The 19,845-nt window shown below is 35.6% G+C and overlaps 1 non-coding gene across 1 annotated transcript; it reads right to left on the bottom strand.

Annotated features, from left to right (window-relative positions):
- Positions 1-12,868: 12,868 nt before the first annotated feature.
- On the bottom strand, positions 12,869-12,971 carry LOC114216922 (U6 spliceosomal RNA). The gene has a single exon (XR_003610876.1). It is a non-coding gene; the product is annotated as a U6 spliceosomal RNA (small nuclear RNA).
- Between the last annotated feature and the right edge of the window lie 6,874 nt (positions 12,972-19,845).

Genomic DNA, 19,845 nt, shown 5'->3' with positions numbered 1-19,845 from the left:
ATCATGGCATGATCCTGCTTTTAATGATAAACAAATGGGTTGAGCAATGAGTTTCCAAAAATCAGAGTAAGAAAGCAATTTGCCAAATCAAGATTTCTATTCAACATTTTCAGTTCACATCATGAAGTTAATTTAATGGCACAATCTTTGGAGAAGGAGTCATTTTGTAAGTTTTATGTTTTCTCAAGGTTCTGGTTTGGTGGCAGAAGGAGAAACAGGTTTTCCACAATACGATCTCTGAGGCATGTTTAGAGTATATAGAGTGCCTGAGAGGACTGTGGGTAGGTGTTTCATGGAAGATGGGATTCTCTTCAGCTGCTAATTCTGAAAATCATAGGAATGGTAGAAGAAGAGGGTTTGTGGAAATTCCCCGGGTGGAGCTTTAAATGTATAACAAGTGTTTCTGATTAAAGATGGTAGAATTGATTATTACTCTTTCCTTGCCTGAAAGTTTATAGCATTACCACTGTAATACTTGACTAGTTTATTTCAAAACCTAAAAAGGACAGGGTCTCAATGAAGATTATCTTGTATCTGTGAAAAATGCATAGGATGGAATGGGAGAGAACTACCTTAAAAGAAGCTAATGTGAAAAACCCCATAAATCATAAACATAATCTGGTTATCATATACCACCAGAAATTCAAAATGAGTTAATGGTGTGATGTCACTGCATGAAATATTAATGTAGTCTTGGTCTGCAATAGTGGAAGCATACTGGTATGAGCATCACTTTGGGGTATAACGTATGTAAGAATGCACAAAGCTTATGTGAGGAAGGGAAAACTTAAGTAACTTAAGTGGGAAATTCTAGCTGTCTTCAAATATTGAGAGTGCTCCCTCATGTAGAAAATGAATGGACTTAGTTTAGTTGCAGAGCATAACTATAGCGTCAATTAATAGAACTTACCAGGAGACGCAGTTCAGCCTGTAAACTAGCTAATAAATAGAACAATCTAAAAACAAAAACTGGTTTCAGTTCAGATCTTTCAGTTCAACTCTATGATTTCATAATTCTAGATATTCTTACAGAGCATGATATTAATTAAAATATGTAAAGTACTTGCTATCTTTAGTCACCATCCTAAGGGTATGCACGCATTCTTTCACTCAGAAAATACTAACTAACCACAGGTACCAGGCACTGTTAAAGGCCCAAATTTTTGCCTTCCTAGAGTGATATTCTAAATAGCATAATTAAAAAATAATTATATAGTAAGTGGAAAAAATGGTACATGTTCACGTTAAAAATAGAACCAGGACATAGGATGGGGAGACCTAAGGGAGGATTTGCAATTTCAAAGATTTTATTTATTTATTAGAGAGAGAGACAGAGAGGGAACACAAACAGGGGGAGTGGGAGAGGGAGAAGCAGGCTTCCCGCTGAACAGGGAGCCCAATGCGGGGCTCGATCCCAGGACCATGACCTGAGCTGAAGGCGGATGCTTAAGGACTGAGCTGCCCAGGCGCCCCAGGATTTTCAATTTTAAATGGGGAAGTCCTTGAGAAGATTATTATATTTGTGTGAAGGTTTGAAGGGGGTGAGGAAGCAAACCATTTGAATATCTAAGGGAGAAATGACCCATGCAGAGTGAACAGCAAGTGCAAAGGTCCTAAAATAAGGCTTGCCTTTTGTTCCGAACAGCAAGGAGACCCCTGAGCCTGGAGGCAAGTGGCACAGGGGAGGGTAATAGGAGTTAAGGTCTGAGAGGTAATAAGGGACCAGCTTTTGTAGGGCCTTTCAGGCCTTGGTTGAGAATTCACTTTTTCCTCTGAGCAAGATAGGCAGCCACTGAAGGGTTTTGGCAGGGAGTGACATGATGTGGTTTTACTGTGTGATTTGCAGAGAATGGATTGTAGGGGACAAGGGAGACAGTTAAGGAGCCTGTTGAGATAACCCAGGAGAGAGAGGATGGTAGCTGGCCCCATGTTAGTCGCAGCAGAGATGGAGAGAAGTGGCCAGAGCCTGCATTTATTTTGAGAATAGAGACCACAGAATTTGCTGGCAGATCGGATGTGGGGTGTGAGGGAAAGGAAGAATGAGGATGCCATCAAGGAGTTGGGCCTGAGCACATGGAAGGACCGAATTGACATGAAATGAAATGGAGAAGACTATGAAGTTTTGGGTAGGTGGGAGGGATATCAGCAGCATTCCAAGAATTATCCTTTTAACCGTCTTAAATGCTTTGAGGTTATAATCTCCATTCTACAGAAGACGAAACTGAAATAGAAGTTAGGGAACTGGGCAGCATTCAAAGTGAAGGCAGGTTCTGAACACAGGTACCTGACCAGGACTTGTCCTCCCAACAGCTGTGTGTGATGTCATATAGTAGACCTGGTCACAACATAGCCCACGTTCCTCAGCAGAGAGCAGATGGCACAGGCTCAGAAACACAAACCACGACTGAGTTACAGGGATCTGAGGAGGAGACTGAAGGTCCAGGAACAGGAAAAGAATGAAACTCTACTTGCAAGCATAAACAATGACTCCTCTCTCTCACTGATTTTTACTGAGGAAGAAAAACATTTTGAGTAAAGAGACTTTGGTTAGCTAATTGTTGAATTTTTTAAAAAAAATCCTAATTTTTCTAATATGGAATTGATTTTGTGTCATTTATGTAAATTGAGCATGGTGATACTCTTTTTTTCCCCCAATTAAATGGTTTCACTTTTATTTTTAATCTTTCTGGCTATCAATTTTCATCATGATAAAGGACTTTTAAATCTTGTATTATATACTCAGCCATCTTCCCTTTTTATGAACATTAAAGATAATCTGAAAAGCATAGCAAGGTTTTAACATAAAGTCACTCTAAGAAGTAACCACGAATGGTATTTTAGTACATTTCCTTTTAATAATCCCTTTTTTTAGCACATATTTATAGATGTTATATATGATGGATATTATATGTATATAGCTTTGTATTATGCTTTTTCACTGACATAATATGACAATTTCCCCAGGTTATTAAATTCTTTGTAAATGTAATATCCATTCATAATTCTTTTAAGCATCCCCTGTTGTTGAAATGACCTGTAATTTTGTAATATCTTTTTAAAATGACTTTTACTAATATTGTTAATATTTTCCAAATACAACGGCTTGTTTAGAAAGAAAACATATTTTGGAGATTGTGCAGTCTGTGATGTGCCAGTTATGTTGCTCTCTCTAAAATAGTCATTGGTGAGAGAAAAAGCTTGGACTGATAAAGTCACTTCACTAGAGATCTATGTTCCATGCTCTTTGAAAATCTGATTTGTTAATGTTTTTCCACGTCAATAAACTTTGTCACAGATAACTCTTTTAAAAGCAGTCAAAGAGGTGATGTGCTCCCTGCCAATATTTGTAATTTTGTTACAGTTTTCTTAGAACTTTTATAGGAAACAATAAATGCAAGCCTCTCCAAGTAACATTGTGAACTTCTATTTTATTTTAATGATTCTTCTTCACTAAGTGGTGCTTAAGTGTTTGATGTTTTTCAAGGATTAAAAACTAGCTATTGATGCATTCTGTGATGAGTACATGGGGATATATCTGTAAATTTCAAGTTTTGGGGATTAAATTTGCGAAATGCTCTGGAAATATCCTTTCGTGTTTTCTTATTTTTAATGAATATATTCTAATATTTATCTCTATTTCTACTTGTATAGATTCTGGCTTTGAATGTAAAACAATTGCAATAACCTAGTGACCAATCTATGATGATGATATATGCCTACTTTATTTTTATCTAGAAATAAATAAATCTAAATCTCATCAATTTTCATGGAGTTATTTGTCGTAGCTCATGCTTAGGGTCAAATTTATAATATCCAAAATATTAGTTTTACTTATTTAACCTGATTAAACAAAGGGATACTCCGTTAACAGAAAGTTACATTAAAAAAGATTATATAAGTAGATGACCAATTTTTAAAAAAATGAATATGAAAAAATATATACCTAACATTAAGATAATTCTGAGCAGAATTTAATCTTTGATAATTTGTACATTTCTTGAATTATAAAAGATTTAAATTATAAATATTAACTGCTCTTATACTGTGGATATTTTGAAGTTTACTTAAAAAAAACCCACAAAAAACAGACCCAAAACACCAAAAAACAAAATAAACAAAACAAACAAAAACAACCCCAAGAACCCAAGAATATTAGAGTTGGAAGAGTCTACAAACTTTATCTAGTATAAAGTTACTAGGAGACTAGTAGGTATCAACTTACTTAGAAATAAGTTCCAGGTTGTCTGGCCTCTAATTCATGTATTTTTTCTACAATCACTCCTCCTTATGAGGCATAGGCTTGTAAATAGGACTTAATGGTAGCTTAATCAGCTTGTTGTCCAAAGATCTGAAGCCAGGAGTGACATTACCAAGATGGTGACAGGGATCATTCTTGACTTTACTCTCTCTCACAAGAAGAACTAATAACTATTCATAGACAAGACACCACTGAGAAAGTCCTAGAACACAGGAGTTAGATTGAAACCCCTCTGTACCACAGAGGCTAAGACAGACTATATTAGAAGTCTCAGAAAAGTAGCTCATGTTGACTACATTGCTCCTCCCCCAAGCCAGCACAGCACCACACTGAGAGGTCTCCCCTGAGCCTTTCACCAATGGAAAAAAAAGCCCAGGGTGGACATTCAGCTCCCCTGTATGGGCCACTTCTTGGGAGCCCCAACTCTGGTATCACCCCATGGTATTACAGGGAAATGTGTGAGATTTCACCCCTAAGAATCTGATTGTAATGGAGATGAGGGGAGGTGTTTGCAACAACCAGTGCTCAGATCTTGGCAGACCAAATTCCTACCTGCAGCACCCAGGTAGTACTCTGAACTAGTGTCTTAGTTCATCTGCAGAGCCAAGATGGCAGTATGCCCTGACCAGGGAATTCAGTGGGACACAGATCTGCCTGCATTGGGTCCTTGCTGGCCCTGAAAACTGAGAAAACTAACCAGAGAAAATGAGAAGTTGTGTAGAGCCTTCAATGGTCCTGTGTACAATGGCCCTTGAACAGAGAGCATAGACTGTGGTCTTTCCAATCTACAGAGCAAAACCAGTGGCCCTGTTTGGCCAAGGAATTCAGTGCAGTCTTTCCTGATTTAGGTCCCTAAACAAGCTATACAGGTCATGGGGCCCATTCTGCTGCCTTGCTGGGACAGGGAAACTAATTCACAGCCCCACCTACTACTGAGAATATTATCCAGTTCTGACATCTAGAAAGCCTGAACAGAGAACCCAGACAATAGTGGAACCCATCCTACAGCCTTGCTTGGGTGGGAAAACATAGTAAAAATCACCATACCTACAATAATCTGTTACTGGATTCACAATGTAACAATATATAAACTGTAATATCAGCAACTTGAAATGTGAGGGGGAGGAGAAGTGTTTAAAAGTTTAGGAATGCTATCAAGGTTAATTTGTTAACAGTTTAAAATAGGGTGTTATAAGGGTGTCTGGGTGGCACAGTTGGTTGTCTGGCTCTTGATTTTGGCTCAGGTCAGGATTTCAGGGTTGTGAGATTGAGCCCCCCCATTGTGCTCCACACTGGGCATAGAGTCTGCTTAAGTTTCTCTCTCTGCCCCTCCCCCACTTGCTAAAAAATAAAATAATAAAATAGTGTTATAATTTTAAGATATCTTATGTAAGTCTCATGGTATCCACCAGGGGAAGACCTGTAGTCATCATACAAAAGAACATAATAAAGAAGTCAAAGAAAATGGACACAAAAAGATAACAAGACATGCACAAAAACCACAGCAGGATTAGGAGCAAGAAACAATGTATCTACAAAATAGCCAGAAAATATTTACAGGATAGCAATAGTAAGTTCTTGTCTATCAATAATTACTTTAAACATAAATGGACTAAATTCTCCAATCAAAAGACAAAGAACGGATAAATGGATTAAAAACAAAACAAAAAAATGAGATCCAGTGAAATGTTGCCTACAAGAGACTCACTTTAGCCTTAGATGCACAAAGACTGAAAGGGAAGGGTTGAAAAAAGATATTTCAAGAAAATGGTAACAAAACCAGACAAAGCAAAACAACAACAACAGAAGGCAGGGGTAGCTATACTTAGACAAAATAGACTTTAAACTAAAAATGGTAAAATGAGACAAGAAAGGTTTTTATATAATGATAAAGGGATCAATCCATCAAGAAGATATAACAATTGTAAATATTTATGTACCCAACATTTGTGCACCTAAATATATAAAGCAAAAACTAACAGAGGTAAAAGGAGAAATAAACAGCAATATGATAATAGTTAGGGACTTTAATACCCCACTCTCAAAAATGGATAAATCATCTATACAGAAAATAAATAAGGAAACATCAGATTTGAACAACACTATAGACCAAATGGACCTAACATATACAGAACATTCGATCTGACAACAAAAGAATACACATTCTTCTCGAGTGTGCATAGAACATTTTCTAGGATAGATCAGATGTTAGGCCACAAAACAAGTCTTAGAAAATTAAAGAAAATTGAAATCATACTTTTTCCTCCCTGACCACAATTGTTTGAAACTAGAAATCAGTAACAGGAGAAAACTGGAGAACTCATAAATACATGGAAATTAAACAAGCTTCCTGAACAATCAATGGATCAAAGAAGAAATTGAAAATAAAAAAGTGTGTGAGACAAACAAAAATGGAAACACAACATGACAAAACTTATGGGATGCAACAAAAAGCAATTTAAAGAGGAAACTTCACCTACAGTAAGAAACAAGAAAGTTCTCAATCTAACTTTATACCTCAAGGAAATAAAAATAAATAAATAAACTGAGCCCAAAGTTAGCTAAAGGGAGGGAATAATAAAGATTAGACCAAAAATAAATGAAATAGGGAACAATAAAACAATAAAAAAAGATTAACAAAGAGTTGATTTGAAAAAATTAACAAAAGTGATAAACTTTCCGCAAGACTAACATAAAAAAAAAAGAGGACCAAATCAACAAAATCATAGATGAAAGAGGAGACATTACAACAGATAGCACAGAAATACAAAGGATCATAAGAAGGTGTTATGAACAGCTATATGCCAACAAATCAGACAACCTGGAAAAAATAGAAAAATTCTTAGAAGCATACAACCTACCAAGACTAAATCAGAAGGAAATAGAAAATCTGACCAAAGGAGATTACATGAATTAAAAAAAAAAAAACTTCCAATGAAGAAAAGCCCAGGAAAGGATGACTTCACTGGTGAATTTTACCAAACATTTAAAAAAGAATTAATGCCAATCCTTCTTAAGTTCTTCCAAAATATCAAAGAGTAATTTTATGAGACCAGTATTACCCTGATACCAAACCAGAAAAGGACACTATAAAAAAACTATGGGTCAATATCCATGGTGAATGTAGATGCAAAAATTCAATAAAATACTAGCAAAATGAATTCAGTAGCACATAAAGGACCATTCACCATGATCAAATGGGATTTACCCCTGAGATGCAAGGATGATTTAACATACATAAATCAATGGGATAGCTCACATAGAATAAAAGAAAAATAATTATGTCAATATATATAGAAAAAGCATTTGACAAAATTCAATATCTATTCACAATAAAACCTCAACAAATTAGGTGTAGAATGAACTACCTCAACATAATAAAGGCCATATATGACAAGCCTACAGCTAATATCACACTTCATTGTAAAAGGTTGAAAACTTTTCCTCTATGATCAGAAACAAGACAAGCATTCCCACTCTCACTACTCTAATCCAGCATAGTCTAGGAATCCTATCCAGAGAAATCAGGCAAGAAAAAGAAGTAGAAGTCATCAGAATTGGAAAGGAGGAAGTAAAATGGTCTCCATTTGCAAATAACATAATTTTATATATAAAAAATCCTAAGGACCCCACCAAAAAGTTAACCTAAAACACAAATTCAGAAAAGTTGCCGAATATAAAATTAACATACAAAAATCAGTAACATTTCTATACACTAGAAACATTTTTTTGAAAAAGAAAATGATCCCATGCACAAAATTTAAAAAATCAAAAATAATACTTAGAATAAATCTAACCAAGGAAGTGAAAGATCTGTACACTGAAAACTAAGATACATTAAGACACAAATAAATGGAAAGGTACCTCTGTTCATGGATTGGAAGAATATTGTTAAGGGGTGCCTGGGTGGCTCAGTCAGTTGAGCAACCCGCTCTTGATTTAGGCTCAGGTCATGATCTTGGAGTCATGGGATCAAGCCCCACAGGGGGTTCCATGTTCAGTGGGGAGTCTGCTTGGGATTCTCTCCATCTTACTTTCCCTCTTTCTCTCCCCCTGCTCAGGCTCTTCCTCCCTGGCTCTCTCTCCCTCTCTCTCTTTCTCTCTCTCAAATAAATAAATCTTTAAAAAAAAAAAAAGAATATTGTTAAAATGTCCATACTACCCAAAGCCATCTATAGATTCGATACAATACCTATCAAGATGCCATTGGATGGCATTTTTTTCAAAAGTAGAAAGAGAATCCTAAAATTTATATGGAACCACAGAAGACCCAAATAGCCAAAACAATCTTGAGAAAGAATAAAGTAGGAGGTATCACATTCTCTGATTTCAAGCTATATTATAAAGCTATAGTAGTCAAAACAGTATGGTACTGGCATAAAAACTAGACACACTCTCCAATGGAATAGAATTGAGAGCCCAGAAATAAACCCATTTACATACAGCCAACTAATATTTGATAAGAAATCTTAGAATACTCAGTGGAGAAAAGACAGTCTCTTCAATAAATGCTGCTGGGCAAATTGGATATTCACATGCCAAAGAATAAAACTAGATCCCTATTCTTCACCACTCACCAAAATTAATTCAAACTGGATTAAAGACTTGAGTATGACTGGATGCTGTAAAATTCCTTGAAGAAAACAGGAAAAAATTCTTTGACATGGGTCTTGGCAATGATTATTTGGCTATGACACCTAAAGCACATTTAACAAAATAAAAAATAGGTGGGACTACCTCTGCTCAACAAAATGAAAAGACAACCTATCAGATGGGAAAAGATATTTGCAAATCATGTATCTGATAAGGAGTTAATGTTTAAAATACATAAAGAATTCATACAACTTGATAGCAAGAAGACAAATAATCCAATTACAAATGGGCAAAGAACCTGAATAGAATACCTGGAATATTTTTCCAAAGAAAATATATGAATGGTCAACAGATACATGAAAAGCTGCTCAACATCACTAGTCACCAGGGAAATGCAAACCAAGAACTCAATGAGATAGCACCTTACACTTGTTAGTATGGTTATCATCAAAAAGACAGAGGATAACTCATGCTAGAGAGGACTGGAGAAAAGGGAACACTTGTGTGCTATTGGTGGGATTGTGATTTGATCCAGCTACTGTCAAAAATAGAATGAAGTTTCCTCAAAAAACTAAAAATAGAACTACCATATGATCTAGCAATTCTGCTTCTGGGTATTTATCAAAAGGAAATGAAAACATTATGTCAAAAATGTATTTGTACCCCTTTTTCCTAGCAGCATTATTTACAATAGCCAAGACATAGAAATACCCTAAGTTTTCACGAATGGATGAATGGATAAAGATGTGATTACACACACAGACACATACTAGAATATTATTTAGCCATAAAACAGAAGGAAATCTTGCCATTTGCAACAACATGGACTTAAAGAGTATTACACTAAGTCATAGAAAGACAAACATCGTATGGTCTCATTTATATATGCAAACTAAAAACAAAGATTTGTGGTTTCCAGAGATGGGGGTGGGGGGGGTAATTGGGTGAATGTGGTCAAAAGGTACAAACTTCCAGTTGTAAGATAATTACTAGAGATGTAGTGTTCAACGTAATGACTACTCCAGTTAACACTGCTGTGTGGTACATTTGAAAGCTGTTAAGAGAATAAATCTTGAGTTCTCATCACGAGGAAAACATCATCAAAAGGAAAATCCTTTTTCCTCCTTTTTCCCCCTTGCACCTGAATGAGATGATGGATGTTGACTAAACTTATTGTAATCATTTCACAACATATGTAGGTCAAATTGTTATGCTCTACACCTTAAATGTATACAGTGCTATATGTTGAATATATCTCAAAAGTGGGGAAAAAGAAAGACGCCAAGGGAAATTTAGGGCTCTTCCTTTGATGGTATTATCAACTACTGCCCTAGTCTTCCAGTTTTAAGATGCCATCATTTAATAAGATTGGTCTAATTATAGTAGTTCAGAAAAAACCCCACCATTACACAAATGTTATAACATTACCTACTTTAGAAATAGTAAAATGATCCATGGTCTGTATCTACTACAGTGACAAAAATAAAGTCATGTAAATACTGGAAAAAAATAGTAAAATGAATATCTTAGATTCAAAGATGTAATTACATGTACTCTTTTAGCAGATACTTATTGGCTTGTATATATTCTCTGTTCAGACACAGTTTAAAAAGATCACTTATTGACTTATTCCAGTAGAAGTGCTTTCTATTTAGGTATGAATCCTCTAATCCATTGGTGATCCAGGATAGGAACTATAGTTTCATGTGAGTTTTCATTTACATGCCCTTCCTTAACATGTCTGAACAGGTTTACCTGATACTTTAAAAGATCAACAAAATAATTATTTGAAACTTAAAATCCACTTTTTTTTTTTTTTAAAGATTTTATTTGTTTGACAGAGACGTGGCAAGAGAGGGAACACAAGCAGGGGGAGTGGGAGAGGGAGAGGCAGGCCTCCTGCTGAGCAGGGAGCCTGATGCGGGGCTCGATCCCAGGACCCTGGGATCAAGACCTGAGCTGAAGGCAGATCTTAACAACTGAGTCACCCAGGCTCAGTTTTGTTTGTTTTATATTTAAAAATATTTTTAAAATCCACTTTTAAAAATATTCAATTTATACTTAACAGAAGCTTAAAGACCATTATTTCTTTCAGGTTGCTTGCAGCATTTTTCTAAGCTTCAGAAACCAAATTCATGGCCTAAGTGCCACTCCCTATGGCTCTTCTACTTTTGACAGGAGCTAAACGGAGCTTATATAGAATGGCATACATAAAATAGAACTCTAGGAACTGTTATCCCATTATCTAAATTGGGTCTTTGGTTGAAAACTATCAACCATTTTCTTGCTACTGGTGAAGTCCCTCAATGGGTGTGCTTAGAATGATCTATCTAGTAGAGTCTTGGTCTATTCGAAATACTCATTTTTTCTTAGTTTTGTTTCTGCCTCTGACCCATATGGTTTACTTCTATCTTCTACATCTGGGGCTCATTGAGAGCAGTGAATGTTTGCCTGCCATTGTTCAAAGCTCTTTTTGTAAGGGACATATGCTTTCTGTCTGAACTTCATGTAGTCTATCACTTATAATTCTACTGCTCTTCTATTTACTATTGCTCAAATAGATACAAGAGGGGAGTTGTAGGAACTACAGTTCTCTTGTGTGACTCCTTCCAAATGCTCTCAAGTAACAATAATGGCCCAAATACTTTTTGAATGAGTTTTGGCAGGAAATATAATATTGCCTGTAACAAGAGCTGCTGGGAGACATTCTCTCATGATGGAAATTCTTTCTAAATCTATTTCCTTCATAGTTGTTGACTGTCTTTTACTTAAAACCAATAAAAACAAAAATAAATATGCAAAAGAACCCCACCCCCACCCAAACAAAACAAACCTGTTGCTCCATGGTCTTGTTGTTGCAAAACGTCATAGATTAGTTTTACTTACAAGAACATGTGAAATCACTCTTTCTTTACTTTAGGCTGTTTTTTAGCCCATGCAGAGAAAAGACTGGTCATAAGAAAGATGTGATTCCAAATCTTTGAAAGATGCAACAAGAATAAGTTAATATAGGACTATCAGATGGTTTCATGGTAGTTCTCAAACTCTAAGTCCATGGAATACTGTTGTTTCTTGAGCTGAATAGACTCCGACTACGAATAAAATAAAACAATTAACAGCAGCCTTTTCCAGATCCTAGGAAAATTAAGAATCCACAGACATGGTTTTCCCAATTTCAAGTTATTTCAACTTTTTAATCTTTGCTGATACAATTAAAGTACTGCAAGTGAAATACACAATGAAGAACTTGCAAATTTAATCATTTGCTTTCCTTATGGACTTGTGTATCCATAACTATTTGTATTTTATACATTTATGGGGAAAAAGAGAGGTGGATTGGGGGGAAGAGAGAAAGAGATCCTGTTAATAAACAGGATTTTAATTTATACAAATAATTCAAAACAGGATAGTTTTAATAGATGAATTCCATCAAACAGAAAGTTACATCACTTTGTAAAGAACTCCGTGACTTTGTTACTTTGACATCTGAAGAAGGTTAAATAAAACCATCCAGTAAGTTTCACCCACAGTTTTCATTGCCACATCAGAGAGCTCTGCTACCACCATAGTTCCAAGCTCTACTATCCCCTCCAAGGGCTTTCTGGAGAAGCTCAATTAAGAAATTTGTAAGAAATTTCTTCCATTAGGCAAAGCTCCCCCTCAACACTTAAGAGGTAATCTCCTTCAAGTAGTTTTCTTGATGAACGGTTGAGATATTGTGTCACGTTAGCTGGTATGTTTCCCCACTCAGAATGGCCCTGACTATCTCTCCTTGCCCTAGCAATTAAATCATCCTGGGCTTATTACCACCATAGTAGTGAATTTATTGCAGAAATGTAGAAGAAATGAATGCTTAGCTTTTGCATTTTGAAATAGATTTTTGAAGTTCAAGACAAGGTGATAATATTAAGGAATTTTGAACTACAAGAGCTGGGTTTTTGTATTTTTCAGAAGCAGTAAAAGTTCAAAGCATAAAGTTCATGCCAAAAAATCTTATATTTTTTTCAATTTTTTTCTTTAAATATGGAATGCTTCACGAATTTGTGTGTCACCTTGCACAGGGGTCATGCTAATCTCCGTATTGTTCCAGTTTTAGTACGCATGCTACTGAAGCAAGCACTCATTTTTCTCAGTCTTGACAAATAGCCTTCAAGTTAGGCTTAGGGAGAAAATAGAAAAAAAAGTACATCAGAGTGAATCCTGGGTGTGAGTTTCTAAGATATGAGTGGGTCATGCCATATTCTCTCTATGGTTAGTTCCAAGTGGAGGTATATGATAGAACTTTTTTTTTTTAAAGATTTTATTTATTTATTTGAGAGAGAGAGAATGAGAGACAGAGAGCACGAGAGGGAAGAAGGTCAGAGGGAAAAGCAGACTCCCCGCTGAGCAGGGAGCCCAACGCGGGACTCGATCCTGGGACTCCAGGATCATGACCTGAGCCGAAGGCAGTCGCTTAACCAACTGAGCCACCCAGGTGCCCATGATAGAACTTCTTATACCTTCCATTTAAGTTTGTCATTCGGAGGGAAGAAGGACGTATGCTTGCTTCTAAGGTGGAACCCAAGGAAGCCGACAAAAACTGAGACTGTCCTTATAGTACTACATCAGCCTAGTGTAGTAACAGCAGAGTAGAAATGGTGGTGGGATGTGAGTAGGCAGATCACACTTGAGATAGCTCTAAAAGACATTTTCCTAGGGCCCAAAGGGTTCAGGGAAAATAGATATCTCATGGCCCCAAGAGTGGAAAAGAAGTAGATGAAAGAAGGATAGCAGATCAGAAAAATGCTTCTCTGTATGGAGAGGGAAACACAGACTGTGGAATAAAAACTATGACCAATGGGATCATGGACCTTAGTGGATGCCAGCATGGGAGGATGAGAAGCTAGGGACTAGGGAGGGTAAAAGTGTTAGCAGGTGACCCGATTCTGACCGATGACCAACCTCCCCCACTGCACACCACCACCATCACCACTCATTAATCCCCACAAACTTAGGTAAGAACCCAGAAACCGGGGAAAGAAAGAGAAAGGAAACTCTTAGATGGCTAGCTTAAATTTGGAATGGCTAAAATCAGGTAAGATAGAGGTTTGAGTTGATCTATAGAGAACTATGGAGGCACATTATCTTTACATATCTGAATATTAGGAACTGATAATTTATTTTGCTACATATACTTGATTTTTTCCTATTTCTATTATAGAATCTTGATTGGAAGTGATCCTCTCAGGGTAATTAGTAGAATTACTTCTTAAAGATTCATTTCTTAAACAAGACTATAAAGCAAAATTGTTTACAATGAAAAGTAGAAAATCAGCATATAACTTTCAAACTAACAAAACTAACAAAACAAGAAATCCGTTAGGCCAAGGATACAGTACAATATACAATATATTTATTCAATAAATCCCACACAAGCAGTTTTTCCTCTAGGGCTGGAGAATAGCTGGTGTTTTTGTTTTGTTTTGTTTTGTTTTGTTTTTGATAACACCGGATTAAGTTGTGTGTTTTGTGTCTTGAGACAGGTTGCAAGAAACTCCCAAAATGAGAGGCTCATGGGATTGGACATTATGTGAGGGCAGATTCATTCCTTCCACCTGCTACTCTGAGGCATTGGATCATCCAGCAGAAAGAGCTTTCCCTACATTGTTTAATTCTCTCTCCTACATACACACTGGCACTCACTCTCTAAACTTAACTCTTATATACTTGAAAAAATTGTATATGGACAATTGGACTCTTGCGTTCGTTCTTGAATTTTTGATCTGGACATTATGGCTCTGGGGGGATGGCCTTTGTAAACCTCCTACCTGGCTTGACAATTTTGCGTTAGATCTAATGTCATTTAAACTCAGCCTCTTTCCTCCCAATACTGTGTCTGTTCTCCATCTCTCCATCTCATCTCCATCTCCCGCCCATCAAAACAATATGGGCTTCTATCTTCACCCAATACACAGAAGTTTTGATAGTACACTAACATTTTGAAAACTACACCTTGCTTAATTCAATAAAACAACTGCCTATTTGAAACAGAAAACTTGAAAGAAACTTCTAACTTTGTGTAGGCATTGAGTTTTTGTCTTCGAAATGAAGACCCATTGTTGATAGTAAATCAGTTTTTTTTTTTAAGATTTATTTATTTATCTGACAGAGAGAGACAGAGAGAGAGAAAGCATAAGCGAGGGGGGAGGCGGAGGCAGAGGGAGAAGCCGGCCTCCCACAGAGTAGGGAGCCGGATGTGTGGCTCCATCCCAGGACCCTGAGACCATGACCTGAGCCGAAGGCAGACACTTAACGACTGAGCCATCCAGGCGCCCCGATAGTAAATCAGTTTTTAAAGCAAAACTAGTGGGGCACCTGGATGGCTCAGTCAGTTAAGCATCTGCCTTCAGCTCAGGTCATGATCCCACAGTCCTGGGATCGAGCCCCGCATCGGGCTCCCTGCTCAGTGGGAAGCCTGTTTCTCCCTCTCCCACTCCCCCTGCTTGTGTTCCCTCTCTCACAGTCTCTCTCTCTGTCAAATAAATAAAATCTTAAAAAATAAAAAAAAAAACTAGTTATACATTCTTAATTGTGAGCTCAGATTCCATAATTATGTTCTTTAAAAGTAAACTTTTGTTATTTTAAGCTAGGAAAAAAATGATACTGAATTTTAGTGTTACTGATTCTTATTGGTAATGACTAATAATTATAGGCAATAATTACAGGTAGATAGAGGTTTTGTAGGAATTAAATTTCAATTTAGGATGCTAAGAATATAGTTTACTCTTGAATAACATGGGTTGAACTGTGAGTGTTCACTAATACACAGATTGTTTTTGATAAATACAAGACTATAAACATATCTTCTCTTCCTTATAATTTTCTTAACATTTTTTTCTAGCTCACTTTATTGTAAGAATGCAGGTGTAATACATATAACATATAAAATATGTGTTAATCAACTGTTGATGTTATTGGTAAGGCTTCTGGTCCACAGTAGGCTATTAGTAGTTAAGTTTTGGGGAAGTTGAAAGTTATATGCAGATTTTCTACTGCATGGAGGGCTGATGCCTCTAACTCCTGGGTTGTTCAAGAGTCAACTATATATCCAATATTATGAAGTGAAAGCCAGGCATTAAAATTAAATTTAAAATAAGATTAATATATCAAGATGTCAAAAATTAAGTTGATGCATGCCACAAAAATCACACATTTCTAGGGCTTCTCCCTGGATCTCAGAAGGGGGTCCCAAACAAAGTGCCCAGAAACATATATTCTATTGGTTGCATGGTAATATCATTCTGTTCACATTTTATTGGGCATTTGTTAAATAAACATTGAACTAAACACTTTGTATTTGTTATTTCATCTGTTATATTTTATAGTCATTCTAGTTAGGGGTTAGGAAGTCAAAGCCCAGAGAGTGAGAAATTTGCCGAAGGTCACACAGCTAATAATGGAGAACAAAAATTTTAATACGTTGAAGTCTGATTAAATCCAAATACTTTATTTTTTATAATACTTAAAGTTTGATTAACACAATTTAAAATGTTACTTTATGTAGTGTCAGTTGCACTTAAACCTAGAGACAGAAATATGTCCTCCTTTCTTCACCATCCTTTCAATTTAGTTTACATGCAAGTTAAATCTTGACCATGGCCAATATTTTGACAAACATTAGATTTGTATCTAGATTCTGGAAACAATTATTTATGTTTTATAGTAGATCCTGGGTAAAAGGCAGGCTAGGCATAGTATTTTAAAAACCTCAGTAGTGCTATTAACACTCAGGTGAGTGACTATATTCACTATATTTCACTATATGTTGAAAAGTGATTGCTCTTATGTTTGTTTAGATTCATCTTGTAATATTGTGCTTGGGGGCAAAGAATCTGTGGAAATATTGGCTTCAGACTTGGGTTTGTAATTCAACTGAGCCCCAAGCTCTGAGTTTTATAGAAACACAGAACAATTTTTCCTGTACTTTGAATAGTATTTGCTCAGGTTATTGATTTTTGTCATTTCTCTTTGAGCCTGGAGTTTGATGTTTATTATGCTTAGCTATATGACTGCAGAAATCTTCAGTTTCCAAGCACAGAGTAGGTTTTGTTTGGTGTACTTACAATTTTTCAGGCATCTGGTTGTGTTAAAGTCAGGGGTTAAAAAAAAAAAAGGAAAACCATCTTTAATTACATATGTATGTATACATAGAACATTATAGAACATTTATATATTGGCAAAGGTTATTTGTGTTTAAATGTGGTAGTTCTTGACATGATGACCCCCTAGACCCTCACTGGTAGATGTTATTTTGCTTCAAGAGCATGTCATGGCTTATTTGCTGCTTTGAGTCCTTTAGCTGTGTGATCCTTCTGTTTTTACACTTGGTTTCATGGTGTTTCAGACTGTGCCATGAGTTGGTTCACATCGTCTTGACTTAACTTTTATATGTCACAGATCAAGTATCTAATTATGTGCTTTCTTGCTTCCTATGATCTCTCACTGCTGGTCCCCTGTCAACACCAGTTTTTAAGTTGATTTCCTTTGGCAGCCATGCCCCTGAAAAAATGTGTGTGTGTGTGTGTGTGTGTGTGTGTGTATTTTTTGCCTTGGAGTTTGGCCATACATTTTCAACATCTGGGTTTTAATGAAGATTTTAAATTTTGTTCTAGTGATTTCCAATTTACTACTTTCTCAGGTAGGCACTTTAGAAAGGGGGATATGAAGAGAATTTTCTATTCTTCATTGTTAGAGATATTATCAGTGTAATATATGAGTAAGACAGATACTTTTGTACCTTAAAAAGAATAAGATGGTGATTACTCTCTAGATAAGAGTGGGGGGAATGAATTTATAGAAAAAAAAGGAGGGTTTCCCTTATTTAATGCTTACGAATAAATTTTCCTGAGAGTCAGGGCGTAAAACAAGCACTGTTGAAAGAGAATTAGAGTCCTGTTATATTACTTTTTAGTATCTTTTTTATTTTTTAGTATCTTTTTTATTTTTATTTTATTATATTATTCCAGGAAATGGTGTTATTGATTGATTGGACTCTAAGAAGTGATTAAAAACATACATGCCCTATAAAATTGTGAATTTGTTTAGTCTTTTTCAGAAAATTGCTTGCATCCTGCTAAGAGTGTTTAAATCTAATCACTGCTGATATTATGTGATAAGCCTTGGCATTTAGAACAAAAATGTGAGACAACCCTAGTTCAGTTCAATGACTCTTGTATGTCTACTATGTGGCAGAAAATGTGCTCATTTTCTCTCATGATGATGAGACTATGAAGATGCCTAATGTATGCCCTCACCAAGAGCTCACTATTGATAAAATAAAGCATTAACCAAAAAGGAAGTAGGCCATTTGTTAAAGGAGACGTGGTAGAATAATTTTGTCTGAGAAATTTCATCAAATACTATATTTAGGAAATATACTGATTATCTCCGTTCAATTAAGTTGTGTAACACACACTAGAATAATGCATCACTGATCTCTACAAATTTATTATCTCAAACGAAATAGTAGGGAGAGAATAAAACCTCAATCTGGTGTCAGTCAGACCTTTGGTCCAGTCAGGGAGTCTTGGCTCTACTTCTTACTGTAGAGTGACTTTGTTTTAATATATGTAAAGTGGTAACAATATTACATGTTGGAAGATTTCATTATGAGATTATCTATTACAGAATGATTTGATAACATAAGCCTTCAAAAATGTTGTTTATTAATTTGATCATTACTAGTAGCAATGAATGGTGTAGAAAGGTGGAGAGACCAAAGACTATGAATCAAAGTAGCCAGGAGATGATCATGATATAGGGCCATTTTCTTTTCTCTAAAAATTCATAAGAAATGAAAAAAGGAATTGTATGCTCTTAAAAATGTTTTTAAAATATTCATGGAGCAAAGTAATTCTGTAGAGCAGTGGTTCTCAAAGTGTGGTCACTGGAACAACTACATCAATATCATCTGAGAAGTTGACCAAAATGCGTTTTAAGGTCCCATCCTAGACCTACCAAATCAGAAATTCTGGGAATGGATTCCCATTGATTTGTGTTGTAATGAAGTTTTCAGGGGTTTCTGATGCATGCTAACATTTGAGAACCACTGCTGCATATTGATATCAATATTATATATTTTATTAGACAAGTCATTTATGACCAATCTTTTACAAAACACTTCTTTATTACTAAGTCTATATTTAGAGTATAACCCAATTTAATTTCACATGGAAACTTTCAAAGTCATTCTTTATAACAAAATTTTCCTTTTCGTTTCATTTTAAAAAGATTGCTTTAGTTACTGGGGAAGAAGAGGGAAAAAAAGAAATTAGAATAAAGTTGAACTTTAGTTGAAATTAGGTGAAATTTAGTATAGACTGAGACATATAAAGTAATAGAATGTTCTGAGAACTTTTCTGCTGGTGGTGACGTCTTGAAGGTAAGAATATTTTTTTGATCTCTCCTGATCATAATATTTGTTACTATTATTTTTTCCATAAATGAATTTGTCTTTTTAACATCTTTTGAAAACTGTCTTCTCCAAATACTCTATTCATTTGGTAGAGAAGATAAATGTTCATAAACATAGAATAGAGGTAACTTGAAGATTTGAACTTTGTTTAATACAATTTTGCATTCACAGTATCTACCCAAGTGCCTGGTACATGCAAGTGTTTCATAGATATTTATTAAAATTGCATTAAAATCATTATAGTACAAAGCCAAAAGGAACCAATGCCATAGATGAAATATAAAAATAATCTAAGATTTCATAAAAGAGATTACTTCCATCTGGAAGACTAAGAAATATTTCACAATAAAGATGGAATGTAAGCTAATCCCTTGAAGAATGAGTAGAATCTAGACCTGCTTGGATGGAAGAGTTAGTAGGCATAGGGAAATCTAGGCAAAATGAATAACATTTTGCAATACACAGAGACTGGAAGTGCAGGATATGTACATGGAATGAAAAGCTCTGTATTACAGAAAAAAACAGAAAATAGCATAATTTT

Source organism: Eumetopias jubatus, unplaced genomic scaffold (assembly GCF_037043125.1).
Source record: "Eumetopias jubatus isolate StellerSeaLion01/CBP00866 unplaced genomic scaffold, mEumJub1_p1.0 scaffold_4, whole genome shotgun sequence".
NCBI classification, from domain to species: Eukaryota; Metazoa; Chordata; class Mammalia; order Carnivora; family Otariidae; genus Eumetopias; species Eumetopias jubatus.
The sequence above is the reverse complement of the archived record's forward strand: the minus strand, read 5'-3'. Positions and strand labels throughout refer to the sequence as shown.